Here is a 15,056-nt window from a genome sequence, read left to right on the forward strand (position 1 = left end):
GGAGAGGTTGCTGCTGTTGCGCTGGGACACCTCCGCTGCTGAGCAAGCCTGCTCCCCCGCAGCCCTTACGAAAGCCACCTTCTGGTGAGGGCAGCAGAGCAGCCGGCTGGTTCGCTATTAGGGGCCAGCGTGGGAATGGGGAGAGGATGGGACCTTGAGTCCAAATCTTTCCATTCGGGAAGCCCATAATTGACAGGGCTGCACCGAGGGTGGCAAGCTGGCAGTACCTAGAGGCTGTCATTATGGAATAAGGGCCCCTCAGTTCTTTAGGCAAGTCACCCCAACTCTCTGGACCCTGTTTTTCCCTTGGGTTGAGTGAGGGTGAATAGGGATTAATCAGATGGGGAGGGGGTGGAATATCTTCATCACTTGATTGGTTGTGGCTGAGTATAGTCCTGTGCTGAGAAGGAGGCCTTGTCCAGATGTGCCACAATTTATTAGTGATGCTTGCCACAGCCTCAGGATTGGCCAGGTGGCCGTGCATTTGCCCCTAGACTAGATTGACTCTATAGCCCTTGCACACTCTAATATCCTGAGATTCTGAGGCTGACAAAGCCCAGGCTGGCATGCAAAAGACCTCCCAAATGCTGGCCCTGACTTCCCCAGAGGACATCCTTCCCTGAGACGTCAGTGGAAATCTGAGCCTCAATTTCTTCATCTTTCAAAGGGAGAGAAGGACTCAGCTGGACCTCTGACCTGCCTCGACCTGCAAAACACATCATTCTTAGTATTAACCGAGTCCTTCCTTGTGCCCCTCCTTGTGCCCAGTGCAGTGAGGGGTGCAAGATGGAGTGTACCTACACTCTAGAGTCTTGCCCTGTGCAGGCCTGGCTGGAGCCCTGCATCTGCCTCTTACTGGCTGTGTGACTGGGGGCAAGTTATTTTAAGCACTGAACCTTGGTTAGTAAAATAGGGGTAATGGTACCTGTCCACAGGGTTGCTGTGCCCATTTGAATACAACTACGTAAAGCCTGTGACCCCAGGCCTGGCACAGAACACCCAGCCCTTAGATGGGGGTTCTGACGGGAAGGGTTACAAGAGAGGCCTCAGTTGACTTCTTTGCCTATTCTGACCTTGGCTTTGGATGGGAATTTGGATGGGGGTGGGATGGGGTAGGGGGGAGGTGGGAAGATAGTTTCAAAGCAACACAGGCCCAGACTGTTTGCTCTCAACTCTCCCGAGACCGCAGCCCCAGCCTGAGCTGGCTTCTCCATAAACTCCTGGTCCCTTCCTTTAACCAGCCCCATAAAAAGGGAGTGGGGCAGGAGGGAGTCTGGCTGTAGACTTTGTAATTTGGCTTGGAGGTGGCTCCTGTTCGTTCTAACCAGGCTGTAATTACGGCTGGCACCCGACACCCCCTCATTACCGGAGCCTGGAAGGAGGACTCTAATTATAGCATACTGGGTCCGGGCTGGAGTGGGTTGGGGGAGGGAGACCACAGTGGAGGCCTGTGTAGGCAGAGAGAGACTCTGAGCTGGCTGGGGGGATGGGGCAGGGCCAGGATTGTGGGGGGGGGGCTGTCCTTGGCTCCTCATTTGTCTTGCTTTCAGAGTCATCGTTGGGAGGGATGGGGCATAGATCGAATCCAGGCCACTTCCTTGGGGAGAACAGGACCCAGAGGAGCCCGCCTGGGAGACTCATTCATTCATGCACGAAGGATTTATTAAGCATCTACTGTGTGCCAGGCTGGCACTGGGTTACAGCAGTGGGTAAACAGGTGCCATCCAGCCAGAAATGATGTTCAAGGAGAAAGCACATTAAAGCCATCTTGCTGCTGGAAATATCTGAAGAAGTCCACATTGATGGCAAATGGCCACCATCATGAGCCTTGATTACCCTCTAGTCACCCCAGTCACTCCCCTGAACCCCCTGGGCCTCACTTGGCACAGCAGGGCCCCAGGACCCTCCCCCAGAACCCTGTCAGACTGTTGGCTGCCCACGCAGGTTAAATGTGTGGCTGTCACTGAGCCTCTGCCCTGGGACCACAGAGTCGATGGGGGCACAGACATTAAAGGAAATACACAAATAAGTATATAACTTGAAAAGGTAATGAGGGCAATAAGGAAAAGAGATGCCAGACGAAGAGCCAGGGCCCTGGTTTAGGTGGGAGTGGTGCAGTCAGGGCTCTCTGGGGAAGTGAACTTTAAGGTGATACCTGGAGAAGGAACAGGGTTTAGCCAGGTAGGGGTGGGAAGGCAGCATTCCAGGTGTCTCCATGGAGGCTTGCAGCCTGGGCATCCTACGTTCTGAGGTGTCCCCACACCGGGGTGGAGGCAGTGGGGTTTCTCCTGCATGTCATACAAAGAGCACTGGACTAAGTCTGTAGACTTGGTGCTCAGGCCCAGCTCTGCCAGGAACTGTGTGGCCTCAGGCTAGTCACAACCTCTGTGGGCCTCAGTTTCCTCATCTGTCCAAAGGGAGGCCCCTTCAGGCCACAAGCCCTCCCTCCCCAAGCCTGAGGTTTTGAGGAGTCCAGCAAGTTCTGTTCAAATGCCACTTTTCGGGATGCCCCTGATGACTGAAAGGCAGCCAGGGCACGGGGGAGGGGGCCAGAGAGCTCGAGCTGAGAGCTCCAGACATCCCATCCCCTTCTCTGAGTTATTAAGAGCCACCCGGAAGCAGACACAAAGAGAATTGTCCTGAGCTAGATAGAGTCAGCCCCCAGCCCCCAGCCGAGAACAATCAGAGAGGAAAACCAAGGCCATTTGTCCAACACGGAGTGCGGCAGTGACGGCGGCTGGGAAAATGCCGAGTATTTCTCAGCTAAAATTAGCCACCTACTAAACCTTTACATCAAGGGCAACCTGAAGCCTCTATTGTTTTGAACTTGGAATCCCAGAGGACTTGGGGGCAGGGCTTCTCAGGAGAAGCAAATGACCATCCCCTCTCCCAGGGGCTGGGCTAGCCAACACCAAGACAGTCCTTGAGCCACAGGGGTGCCCAGTAAGGTACCAGGGGACAAACGGACAGACAGGGAGGGAGTCTAGCTTCCCAAAGTCACCAAGCATTGGTGGCTGACACAGCTTCTGGTTGCCCCATTTGAGACATTCTTCCTTCACCAGTGATATTGATGTACTCTGAGCTAAATGGGTGGCAGGGAATGGGGAAGGTTGAACTAGAAGAAATTGCTGGAAATATAAGAAAATAACTCTTTATCCTTTCCAGAGGAAGCAGTCAGAATGGGCATCCCTATTTGCTAATGGTGGATAGTTCCTGCCATTGGGGTGGCAAACCTGGCTTAGAATCTTTCCTCTGCCACTTAGTAACTGTCTGACTTTGCACAACTTTAGATAAACAATAGAGATGGCTATTGATACCAACCTCATAAGATTGCTGCAACAATTAAATGAAATAATGTAGAAGATATAGGTATTAGCAATGGTAATAATAAAAACAAGAATGCCGCTTTTGTTCATTAAGTCTTTTTAACATGCCCAGCACTCCTCTAAGCTCATTGCGTGTATTAACGTGTCTAATCCATGCTAGAAATACTATTACCCCATTCTGCAGAGAAGGAAATGGAGGCCCAGAGAGGCGAATTTGCAGGAACACAGGTGATGGCCATCATTTATTGTTATTGCCACACAGCAGGTCCTGATTCCGGCTCAGATAGCGAAAGCCTGGCACCATGCTGCTGTGTAATTCCTTCAGCTCCTTTTGAAAAGTCTCCAGCTGAATCATAGAAGTGTTAAGGAAAAGGAAGCTGACATATGTTAAGCACCATTATGTGCACTAAGCGTTTGATATTTCTGTCGGGAGGCAAGAGAGCATAGAGCCGTGTGTGGACTGGCGGCAGCACCTAGACATTTCTTAGAAATGTACATTCTCAAGACCCACCCCACACCGACTGAATCAGAACCTGGGGGCGGGAGCCTGGGTTTTAGCGAGCACTCCAGGTGGTCCTGGTGCAGGCCATGGTTTGAGTACCACTGGCACCAAGGTTAAAGAGGATGGACTTGGCCGGGCGCCATGGCTCGTACCTGTAATCCCAGCACTTTGGGAAGCCGAAATAGGAGGATTGCTGGAGCCCAGGAGTTTGGGACCAGCCTGGGCAACATAGTGAGACCCCTGTCTCTATAAAAAAAAAAAAAAAAAAAAAAAGAGTATGGGCTTAAAGTCAGAGACCCAGATTCAAATGCTGACAACCCTGCTCTGTGACATTAGGCAAGTAACTTAATCTCCCTGTGCCTGCAAACTGGGGCTAATGATAAGAATACCTACCAGAAAGAGTTGCAGGGAGGGTTCAGTTAGATAATTATTCCAAGTACTTGGCGCAGAACCTGAGAGCTAGTTAGCACTGTAAATGGTAGCTGTTAACTCATTACCTGAATTACCTGCTAGCGCTGAAGAGGTACTAAAGGGAAAGGTGGTTCTTTGTGGCCAGGGAAGCCGTTTAATCCCAGCTGGGGTGAAGCTTCCCCTCTAGGGCAACCTGGCGGGACTAGGGGCCCGGGTAACAGAGGTAACCCTTGCAGGCTGAGGGCATCAGGGGTGTCTGGGATGGACATTTCCTCCCCACCTGGCCTGCCCTGTCTAGCAGGGGCTCCCTGTCTTCCCTGAGCTTATGATGCCAACCAGAGAGACGCGTGAACTAAGAACTTTTCTCCGCCGCTTTCTCAGGGAAACCAGCTCTGAAAATGACTGTGATGTGGCGATCCCCAGACCCTGGGCTCATGGGGGCCTCAGCTGCATGCTGTGGCCTGGAAGCTTCCAGGGACATGTCTTTGCTCTCTTCCCCTCCACCCGTGTGTTTTCAACGGTGATTGGAGGCCTCAGGGGAGCCGTGCGCTCCTCTTCCTCCCTAAGGAGAGGCTCTGGGCCAGCCGGGCAGCGAGCACAGTGGACGGGCTCCACCTTCCCTGTGCTTCCACTGCTTGGTAAGGGCCTGCCCAGCCTCTGGGAACCCCAGGCTCTTGGTGAGGCACCACCCCACCCTGACTGCTGGCTGTCCCCAGGTCCCCCATGCTGGCCACATGCCTTAGTGTGATGCCACACTTTCTTTCACACCTCTGGCCTCTAGCTATCTCTGTGAGGTGGGAATGGTGAAGGTGCACCTATTCTACAGAGAAACAAACCGAGGTCCCAGGAGCTAAGACTAGGGCCCAGAGTCACCCACTGAACTGGTGGCCCAAAAGTGTTCTGGTATTTCCTGTCACTAGGCCGTGCTTCTATCCTTTCTTTTTTCACCCCTACCTCATACTTCCTTATCCCTCCTCAAGAAATCCCTAGAAGGGAACTGACAAACTTAGTGCCTGGCATGTACCAGGCTCATTTCATGAGATCCTGCAGCTGTGAGGGGAACCAGGCTCAGAGGCAGGGGGTGATTCCCCCAGCAAATGGGGGCAGGATGGGATTGAAGCAGGTCCCACGCACTCCAGAGCGCCTTCTCCTTGGCTAACCTCCTGCAGGTTTTGGGCTTTTTGCTCCCCTTCACCCTCCCCGCTTCCTGGTGCCCCTCCTGGAGGAGCCCTCTCACGGTGTCCTCAGCTGGATGCCTGCCCTCTGGCCCTTGCGCCCTCCCTCTGCTGCTCACTCAGAGGACATGGGGAGCGGGCCGAGCCCTGAGCCAAGGCGGCCCGGCGATTACATCAGCAGGTGCAAACAAGCAGGCGGGAGCAGGGACGCGCGTCCCTCGGGGCTGGAGATGGCACTCCATCCGCCCCACACGAGTCTGTTTCATTCCCTCCTTCTAGCTTGCATCAGCCTTTTGCAGCTCTGTGTCATCACAGAGTGGGCCAAGGCAGCAGCTGGGAGGCTGGGGCAGGGGTGGAGGTGAGGTGTGGGGCTCGCCGGGACCCTGGCAGCCTGGAAGGTCCACTCACTGTTTTTTCCTGAGAATGGAGTACAATATTCCCCCCTTACTCGAGGTCTCCCTGTCCACAGTTTCAGTTACCCATGGCCAACTGTGACACCAAAATATTAAAGAGAACATTCCAGAAATCAGCAGTTCACACATTTTAAATTGTGTGTGATCCTGAGTAGCATGATGGAATCTCCCACTGTCTCACTCCATCCTGCCCAGGATGTGAACCATCCCTTTGTCCAGGGTGTCCACACTGTATACACCATCCGTCACTTAGTCACTCAGTGGCTGTCTCCATGATCAGATCGAAAAAAAAAATCATCTGTCTAGAGCTTGGTACTATTCAAGTTTTCAGGCATCCACGGGGGATCTTGGAACGTATCCCCCACAGATACGGGGACTCCTGTTATAGAAATTAGCTAGTGCATAGGGCTGCCCAGCTGGCAAAATATTTTTGTACTTCTGACTTTGGTGTTTCCAACAGCCCTGTCAGTCAAAGCAAGTAAAAGTGGTCCCATTTCCCAGAAAGGAAAATTGAGGCCCAGAGGGAAGTGGCTGCCCAGGGGTTGTCTTGTGAGTCACTGACAGCACCAACGCATTTCACCTCAAGAAGCGCATGGGATTATAAGAGCCTGGAGATTGAAAAATCCCTATAGTCATCAAGTTGGAAGTAGTTAAAGCCTGCTTCCTAGAGAAAGTGAGCTGGTTCCTTGGCCGAGGAGGAGACAGCTACTGAAAGAGCTATGGAGTGATTTCTGCACTGATGGTGGGTGGGCAGGCAAAGGGACCATTACATGGCTATGGGGGTAGGCTGGAGGCAGACTGGGCACTGGTCTAAGAAGTCTCGATGTCTGGATTCTTAACCTTGAAACTTTGCTGTGAGCTTCCCACTTGTGGAACTGAAGCTTGGTTATTGCTCTCTGAGCCTCACCACAGGCATGGTCAAGAGGAGGCCCCCAGGAAGTGTTTGATGAATGAGTGAATGAATGAATGAATGAATGGGAGTGAGTGCTTGCTCACCATCTGCCTCCCTTGAAGTGCATCTGTGCAGCCACACTGGCCTTCCCCTTGGCCAGTGCCACCTGTCTCCCCATATCTCACCAGCTGACAACTCAGCTGCTCACCCAAACCCAGGGCCGGGGTCTTTCCCAGCACTGGGACCAGAGAGGCAAACACAGGAACCATGGCCTGCATGCCAGGATGCCCACATTCCAGTCCTGGCTTGGCCTCCTAACTGCTGTGTGATCTGAGGCAAGTTACTACTCCTCTGAGGTCCCCAGGATGTTCCTGGGACTCTGAGTCTACAAGGTCTGCCCTCCCCGGGGCCCATGGAACCTGAGCCCCAGTCCTGCCTTGGGAATGGAGGCCAGAGATGGCTGCCTTCCTCCCTCACCCCTGGGGACTGAGCAGGAATCCAAGTGGCTTCCACATTCAGAAAAATCCAAGGGGAAACCCCTACCCAGTTCCAAGGACCCCTTCTATTCACCCCTATACTGCCAGGCGCTCTCAGGGGCTCTTTCTCCCTCTCCTCATGGCACCATCTCTACCTCTGTTTATCTCGCCCATTTGCCCTCTCCTTCTCATGCCCATTTCACAGATTGGCAAAGGCCAGAGTCTGGCCACTCCTTTTTCTCTGTCCCTTCTGTGACTTCTTTTATGCCAGTGTGATGCCAAGATAGGAGTGACGCTGCAGCCACAGACTGTTTGTTTGCCCTTGCACAAGTCATTGCCCCTGTCTGGCCTCAGGGTCCCCAGCTGGAGATGAAGGGTCCCCAGCTGGAGGTGAAGGGTCCCCGACTGGAGGTGAAGGGCTTGGATGCAGTTTTGAAGGCCCCATAGTCCAGGATCTGAGCTGCCTCCTGGTGGTGGTGCTGACAGCAGGCAACAGGCAAGGACTGCAGCAGTTTTTCCACTTGGAAATGTGTTTGGCAGTTGCCTCCCCTTTGCAAGGAAGGGTTGTTCGGTTCTAGAGCGTGGCGCTGAGGGAGACGGGAAATTTGTGTGCCCTGGGTGCTCTAAGAACAGCCTTAACCCTGGGCTTTCAGGGCGGCATGGGGATGTAAGCACTGTCCTGTCTGGCCTCGTCCGGGCAGCCCCTAGACCCAAGACTGTACCAAGGCATTTTGGACTTTTCTGGGAGAAAGTGACAGGACACTGGGCATCTTCCTGCCCAGAACCCAAACACACAGCCAACTTGACAGCATTGCCAGGCTCACTCCCCGTGCCAACTCTGCGTCCTTCAGCTCCTCCAGCAACCTGAAACGCGTGGCAGGAGCAGGCAGCCCAGCTGGCCCTCACCCGTCTGACACGTGTGACCGTGCGGGGGCTGGTGGGGGGAGACGGAGAGAGATGCCCAGCGTGTTCTGCTTATGATTCAAAAGTCCTCAGTCAATAGCCTTTAAGGGAAAGCACGGGATATGCAACTTACATGGTGAGACCAGATTTAGGTAACTAAATATTCATGCATCTAAAAAAGTCAGAGAGGATCAACATCCAGTGTAACTCAGCTGGGGTGGGAATGGGGCGGCTTTTATTTTCATCTTTTTTTTTTCTAGATTGTATACAGTGAGGCTACTACCTTTGTAATCAGAATAAACCCAAAAATCTGTTTCGAATTAAAAAAAGGAGTTTAGAAAAATGAAGTCCCCTCCCCCCCCAACTTCTCCTTTCCTGGGTGTCTGGTGCGCAGTTTCTGTTTCTGGCTCTGCTGCTCAGGTGCTGTGTGATCTGGAGCCAGACCACACCCTCTCTGGTCTCCATCCTTGAGGGCAGTGATTAGATGGTCTGTGAAGTTCCATCAGTTAGTGGAGTCCTGCAGCATGGAATTTCCCAAGGGATGGGCTCCTGTAGCCCAGGTCAGCCCTCCTACCCGCTCCTGCTGCCCAAACCCCCTCTGACTGCTCCCTCCCCCTCCACCTGCCACCCCAGTGCTTGTCCTGTGTCCTCAGTGGGCCCATCTACACCGCAAACAAGATTCCCAGGCCCTCGAGGAACTTGCCTTCCAGAAAGGCAAGTTCCTTTCTGTCCAGAAACAGACAGCAAGCTTACAAACACATACACAAAGCAGGTCATTCCAGAGGGAGGTGAGCCTGCCAAGAGAAAAAAATGGCATTGGGGAGATAGCACAGGGAGGAAAGACAATGGTGCATTTTCACTGGGTGGTCAGGGAAGGCCTCACTGGAGAGGTGGCATTTGAGCTGGGATCTCAATGACAAAGAGTCAGCCAAGAGAATATGTGTCTGTGGGAGGGGTTGGGGGAGGCGCTCCAAAAGAAGAGACCAGCAGAGGCGCTGAGGCTGGAACAAGCAAGGCATGTCCCAGGAAAACACGCCTGGTGGGGCTTGGAGCACAGTGAAAGATAGGTGAGTTGGCCGGGTGCAGCGGCTCACGCCTGTAATCCCAACACTTTGGGAAGCCGAGGCAGGTGGATCACCTGAGGTCAGGAGTTCGAGACCAGCCTGGGCAACATGGTGAAACCCCGTGTCTACTAAAGACACAAAAATTAGCTGGGCGTGGTGGTATGTGCCTGTAATCTCAGATACTTGGGAGGCTGAGGCAGGAGAACCCGGGAGGCGGAGGTTGCAGTGAGCTGAGATCCTGCTGCTGCACTCCAGCCTGGGTGACAGAATGAGACTCTGCGGAAGGAAGGAAGGGAGGGAGGGAGGGAGGGAGGAAGGGAGGGTGGGAGGCAGGGAGGGAGGGAGGGAAGACTGGTGAGTCCATGAAGTTAGAGGGTTCTGGGTAGCTTAGGACTTTCTCCAGGGTCACAGAGAAGCCGCAGGAGGCTGTACACCACTAGAGGGCAGGGTTTCTCTCTTATGAGATCACTCTGGTGTTAAGAGGAAAGTGGATTTTAGGGGCAAAAGGAAAGGTAGGGAGCCCAGAGAGAGGAAGGGTCCAGGCGGGAAGACCTGGGCTTGGAGACTGCAGTGGTTGGTGGGGGTGGTCATGCAGTGTGAGGCACATCTTCCAGGTTCATCTGGCAGCACCAGGTCCCTCCAGCAGCACGGACTGAAAGTGAGGTGAAGGAAAGGGAGCCACCAGGCACCCTCCCAGGTGGGACCTGAACAACTGGGTGCTTGGCGGAGTCTAAGATTGCAGCTCAAACTCACCCCATGCCAACCCTGGGTCAGGGAGAGGTGACCTATAAAATAGCAGGTCTGAGTCACAGGTGGGGAGCCTGCCATTGCCTTAGGGGGACAGCAGCATTAACATAGGCCCACCCTGAGAAAGGCGCTGCGGTCCCAGCCTGGGTGGGGCTCTCAGGTTGTCCCCAGAGATAGCTGTGGATGTAACCTGGCTGGGCATGTGTGGGCCTGTTGGTGTGAGCGTGTGTGTCTGAGGGGGCTCGCCACCTGTCACTGAGTGGGGGGCCAGGCTGGCCCCAGGCCTTACTCCTGGATCTCGGTTTGGGAGGGGCAGGTCCACAGAGCAAGGGAAGCCAAGTGCTGGAGTCAGGAAGCTGAGACCCCGTCCCCTCCAGCAAGCTAGGGAGCTCCTGAGAGGACAGAACAATAGCTGTCCCTGCTGGGTTTTGGTGGCTGTGACCTCGAACACGCCCTTTCACTCTTCTGCCTCGTTTTCGCATCTGTAAAATGGAACAGCTTCGCAGGTCATTGTGTTGACAATAATGTGCACTGTCTCGTTGGAACACACAGGATTTTCAGTGCCAGGTGGTGGGAATATGCTTATTATCTGCAGGAGCATGGATGAAAGGGTTTTGAGCTCCTTGTCTGGGAAAAGAAGGGGAAACAGAATATCCCCTCCTCAGGGCCCAGGCCTCCATCACAGTGACCCCATCGGACCTGAAACTTGGAAAAGGAACCAAAAATTAGCCCCAAGACTGAGCCAAAGGAGCCCAAAGCCAGAGGAAGGGTCTGGAGGGAGGGCCTTGGGGGTGGAAGTCAGGGTGGCCAGTGACCCAGTGACTCTAGTGCCCTTTCCAGCTCTGTAAGCAGTGTGGCCCCCATAGCCAGGCCCGGGCTCATCCCAGCACTGCACCTGCCCTGGGGCCTCGACCCCAGCCTCCCATCCACTACTTCACCTGCCTCACAGTCCTTCGAGGGAGACGTTTCACAGGAGCAGATGGACACCCCCTTCAGGATGCAGGCCCCTGCCCCAGCTGGCCACCTTGGCGAAGCCACTTCCTGTGACAGCAGAGGAAGTGATGTCAGGGCACAGATGGGTGCAGAGGGTGTGGGAAAAGGGCTGCGTGAGGAGCCACCTTTGTTAGGAATGACTTGGCGTCCCCCGAGCCCGCCAGCCCCCATTTGTCATCGGTAACGGCCATTGTGACCGCCTCCGAGGGGGGCCCCTGCTGAACCCCACAGCCGCAAGGAGCCAGGGCCAGATGGAGGAAGGGCTTTGTGTCCAGAGAGGGGTCCATCCATGTGAGGTTGTGTGTTTTTAAAACATAATAATAAATTGGCTCCTCTCCCCCAACTCTCCCCACTCCCCACTGAGCACATCAGCCACGCAGTGAATGGGAGAGATTTTCCATGCAGTGGGAGGTCAAGTCTGGGGAGAATTAGCCGGTGTCCAGGGGCTAGAGAAAGACTGTGATTGCTGATGATAAATGTGCCCAGTGTGGGGCGTTTCTCTGTCCTCACCTCCCGCCTGACTCCTCCCCTCCCTGTCCTGAGCCAGTCAGCCCTGGAGACACACAGCCCTGCATGGCTACAGATGCCCACCCCTGGTGGAAGCCTGGGGGTCCCAGGCCTGTGGACAAAAGCCAGCGGTGGGGGTTTCAAGGCCTTCCCTACCAGACCACAGCAGCCTCCCTCTGAGGTCTCCACCCTGGGCAACAGGGCTGACCGGAAGTGGACCCGGCTGAGATGGATAGCAGGAATTTCCATCCCAGGCATGGGAATTACAGAGCCCAAGCCTTCACCCACAACCCTGCCATGGCTGTGCTGTCTTTCTGGGCCCCCTGTCCCTCCTCAGTCCTGAATCAGCAACTGGGCTCTGGTCCAGCTTGGCTGTTAATTTGCTGTGTGGTGTTGCATTAGTCACTTCCCCTCTCTGATCCGGTAGAACGCGGGGCTCCAGGGGCTCCAGGCTCTCTGAACGTTGACTTTCTGTGTCTGGTCTACTTGGGCTCAGATGGTGCCAGGCCAAGGAAACAGTCTGTGGGGCTTCTGACCTCCCACACACAGTTCAGCTAGAGAACAGCTCCTGCCTGCTGCCACTCCCAGGCACGTGCACTGCCTGTTTGTTTGTTTGTTTGTTTGTTTGTTTGTTTTGAGATGGAGTCTTGCTCCATTGCCCAGGCTGGAATGCAATAGTGAGATCTCACTCACTGCAACTTCCACCTCCCAGGTTTAAGCAATTCTTGTGCCTCAGCCCCCCGAGTAGCTGGGATTACAGGCATCTGCCACCACACCCAGCTAATTTTTGTATTTTTAGTAGAGACAGGCTTTCGCCATGTTATCCAGGCTTGTCTCGAACTCCTGACCTCAGGTGATCCGCCCGCCTTGGCCTTCCAAAGTGCTGGGATTATAGGCATGAGCCGCCGTGCCCGGCCCACAGTGCTTGTTAAGAAAGATATTTGCATCTGTTTTCTCAGTTGACCTTTCACAGCAATACCCCAAAGTTGACAGAGCAGGAACTGCTATCACTTCTTTATAGATGGGGAAACTGAGGCTCTGAGAGGTCAAACAACCTCTCAAGGTCTCACAGTGCAGGGTGAGGCTTGGAACCAGGACTGCTGGCTCTTGGGTCAGCCTGGGCCCAGGCTCAGAGTCATGGTAAGGGCCACAGCACTCCTCTGGCTTCTCCTAGGGATAGTGACAATCTCCCTCTCAGGAATGTTGGAGCCACCCCCTCCTCTGAGAACACCCTCTGAGAGGTACAGTGTCTTTACATTTGTCCTGAAGTCATTCCTTCGCCTCCTGGGCCCTCACTCCTGCTCATCCAGGTGAGTCAGATTCTGACACCTCTTATACAAGCCTGTGTCTCCACAGCAGGCACTGCACAGGCCCAGCCCCTGGGAAGAAGCCTACAGACGGGCACAGGGCCTGCTGTCGGACAAGCTCCACTCCACTCCTAGATGGGCGCCCTGTCGCCCATGGGGGACACCAGGAAGAGCATAGTGTGTTCCCTGCCCTCCAGGAGCAGCCACCAAAACTGCAAAGGAGGCTTTGAGCTGTCTGACTCAAAACAGACTTGCCAGAAGCAGGAAGGTGCCCTCTAGACCCTAGCCTGGTCACCTCACCCTCCTGCATTTTAAATGGGTGGGTGACATGAGGAACTTGTCCATAAGGAAGCCAGCATGGAGGTGAGAGGTATAAAACTGTGTCTTCTAGAGAATATTTGGATAAGACAGACTGGGGGACCAGGCTGCAACCTCCAGACTGGGAAGTGCACTGTTTAGTTAGAAGTGTGCTGTTTAGTTAGTTTAGAAGTTAGAATTCTAGGCTGGGTGCGGTGGCTCATGCCTGTAATCCCAGCACTTTGGGAGGCCAAGGCAGTTGGATCATGAGATCAGGAGTTCAAGACCAGCCTGGCCAAGATAGTGAAACCCTGTCTCTACTAAAAATACAAAAATTAGCCAGTTGTGGTGGCGGGTGCCTGTAATCCCAGCTACTCAGGGGGCTGAGGCAGAGAGTTGCTTGAACCCGGGAGGCGGAGGTTGCAGTGAGCCGAGATTGCACCACTGCGCTCCAGCTGGGCCACAGAGCGAGACTCTGTCTCAAAAAATAAAATAAAATAAAATAGAAATTAGAAGTCTAGCAATGGCTGAATCTCAAATTGCAGCTGTGAGTAAGGAAGGCTTTTCTAACTATTAGGTCTGTCCGAAGAAGAACCTGGCTGAGAAAAGCAGTGATGAATTCCCCATCCCCACAGGTATGTGAGTCAAGGTTGGCTAAGGAGTTGATGGGAGACGTTGGATGAGATGGCCCTTTAAGTAACTTCTATAGAGACTTCATAAAGAGGTCTCATATAGAGACCTCATAAAGAGACCTCATAAAGAGGCAGGTAAAGGCAAATTAGAGGTGAGAGTTTGGATGGCACCCCTCGGAGGTCCCATCCAGAGGTGCTGGTGGTCATTTTGATCTAAGGCCTGGGATGGGTGGGCTGGAGCATGGTTAGGCGAGCCCAACAGTGTTTCCTCCTCCTCCTTCCCTGGGTTCTACCTACGCTCTGCTTTAGGACCACCGTATAGCAATGGCAAGGAAAGTGACCCTAATTTAAGCAAATTTGCTTTCTGAAGAAAAAAATTTACTCAACAGGACATTTTCACACATGAACAGATTCCCCATAAGGGATCTTTAAACCTCAAAGTGTTAGAAGCACAGGAGGGCTTGAGAGACTGACTTGGCCAACCTCCTCATTTTACAGACAGAAACTCCAGGGCCTGGGAGAGAATGGCCACACGGCAATGCCAGTCCCCAGCTGGGATGCAAACCCAGGGCCTCTGCCTCCAGCGATCTTTCGTGTCCTTCATTTGACTGTCTTGTCTTACATCTGTGCAGGGATGTGTCTTCTTTCATAGCTTCTTGGCGGGATATCTGGACCATTCTTGGATGCAGCTTTAAAGGCAGGCTGCACTTTTGCAATTTAGGCCCAAACGAGTTCTACTATTGGGAAAAAACACTTTATGTGGGAATTTTCCTGCCAGCGGGAAACCCAGATCCGGCCTGGCTGAGGCAAGGACTTCTAGGGGAGCCTGTCTTAGATGTGGTTCCTCTGTAGAGATGGAGCAGCAGGAAGTCCTGCAGAGAGGCCAGGGAGGCAGGGCTGAGAGACATGGCTCAAGCCTTGCTTCCTGCCATCGACCAGGTGACCCTTCATGTCCCTTGTTGCCCCACGTTTTCATTTGTAAAATGGGAAGAATTGCAAGGAGTAGCACATAGTAGACCTAAATGCCCATTTCCAGTTCAGCAGAGCTCGGAGACAGATTCTAGTATCAGATCACCTGAATTTGCCCCCTAGTGGTGCCACTTACTAGCTTTATAGCTCTATGCCAGTCACTTAAACACTTTTGGTCTCAGTTTCCTCATCTGCACTGTGGGGATAATAATCATATCCAACTCATAGGCTTGTGGTTCCCAAACTATGTGCCAAGTTATCCCAGGGTTCATCAGCACACTCACAGGGAAGCTGTGGGATATTTTTAATGTGGGAGACACAGTAATACTAGACAGCTGTCAGACACTGCACCAACAAGTAGCTCCAGGTAGCTCAGTTTCAGCATCATATCACTCTGTTTTCCTTTATTTGGCACCATATCTTTGCAAAGCTGGGATTGTGG

General features: G+C 53.4%; 1 protein-coding gene and 1 long non-coding RNA gene across 3 annotated transcripts in view; both read left to right on the forward strand.

The window, feature by feature from the left end:
• UNC5B (unc-5 netrin receptor B) overlaps positions 1 to 15,056 on the forward strand; it is a 90,354-nt gene that overhangs the window by 48,399 nt on the left and 26,899 nt on the right. The gene's annotated exons all lie outside the window — the stretch shown is intronic.
• LOC129393220 (uncharacterized) lies at positions 9,094 to 13,638 on the forward strand. Its single transcript, XR_008619951.1, has 3 exons — positions 9,094 to 9,165; positions 12,584 to 12,719; positions 13,591 to 13,638. It is a non-coding gene; the product is annotated as an uncharacterized LOC129393220 (long non-coding RNA).

This window comes from Pan paniscus, chromosome 8, assembly GCF_029289425.2.
Source record: "Pan paniscus chromosome 8, NHGRI_mPanPan1-v2.0_pri, whole genome shotgun sequence".
In the NCBI taxonomy this organism is placed as follows: Eukaryota; Metazoa; Chordata; class Mammalia; order Primates; family Hominidae; genus Pan; species Pan paniscus.